This window comes from Aegilops tauschii, chromosome 4 (genome assembly GCF_002575655.3).
Source record: "Aegilops tauschii subsp. strangulata cultivar AL8/78 chromosome 4, Aet v6.0, whole genome shotgun sequence".
In the NCBI taxonomy this organism is placed as follows: Eukaryota; Viridiplantae; Streptophyta; class Magnoliopsida; order Poales; family Poaceae; genus Aegilops; species Aegilops tauschii.
Window position 1 is genome coordinate 63964735 of NC_053038.3, and position 1306 is coordinate 63966040.

A 1306-nucleotide genomic window follows, 5' to 3' on the forward strand; every position below is an offset into this window, starting at 1 on the left:
CATGGGATAATTAGATTTATGCCCCTAGTTGTGTCCCACTCGTCTGTTTTACCCCTAATTCCCAAAAGTCACCAGTTCTGTCCGAGTCACTTTGCTCCTCTTATGCTTTTGCCCTTTGACCGTTTGACCGTCAGTTTGAAAACTTCATAACTAATTCATACTGAATCAGAAAAATGCAAATAAGATACCAAAATGTTCAGAAAAACATCACCTATATGTCAGTGTCATTTGCATTCATGAAAAAAGTGTTGGAAAGTGCACATCCGAGTTTTAGCTCTTTTGATACCACCATGAATAGTGAACTCAAAAAAATTCAAAAAATATCAAAAAAAAATATGGTGGCGAAGAACAACAAATGTTCTAAGTGCTTGCCAAGTTTCATTAGGGAACAGCATTCATGGAAGTCGTGGCAAAAAAATAATCTATTTTGGAGTGCTGACTGTTTTTCTAGCCACGGCACCCACAAATGTTATTCCCTGATGAAACTTGGCAGGCACTTAAAACATTTGTCATTCTTTGCCACCAATTTTTTTTTCAATTTTTTGAACTTTTTTAGATTTTACTATTCATGGTGGTAGCATAAGAGCTAAAACTCGGATGGGCACTTTCCAACACTTTTTTCATGAATGCAAATGACACTGACATATAGGTGATGTTTTTCTGAACATTTTGGTACCTTATTTGCATTTTTCTGATTTAGTATGAATTAGTTATGAAGTTTTCAAACTGATGGTCAAACGGTCAAAGGGCAAAAGCATAATAGGAGCAAAGTGACTTGGACAGAACCAGTGACTTTTGGGAATTAGGGGTAAAACAGACGAGTGGGACACAACTAGGGGCATAAATCTAATTATCCCAAAAATCATTATATAATCTTCCGAAGGTTTTGACCACCGTACCACGCAAATATCTCCTGTTTTTGTTTCGAGCTGTTTTTCTAACACATCTAGATCACCATGACGTCTTCGAGCGCACCCAAGGACAAGTTTTTCGAGAAGGTCATCAACCCTTACCTCGCAGAGGTGCTGCAACACCCTCAAACCATTGAGATGCATGAGGGGGTGCTGCACATCCGCGATGTTGAGGTTCCAAGGAGGACCGGAAGCGTGGAGACAAGACTCGAAGCAATGAAGTAGGAAGTTTTCAAGTGCCAAGGGATGGTGGAACGCGAACTCGACGCCAACCACATGATGATCACGGAGTTCACCAACAACCACAAGCTGGATGCCAAGAACATTGGGAGGCCATCTTCAAGCTTCACGAGAAAATTGAGCACCTCCAAGCCCAAATCTATGACCTGCAAAAC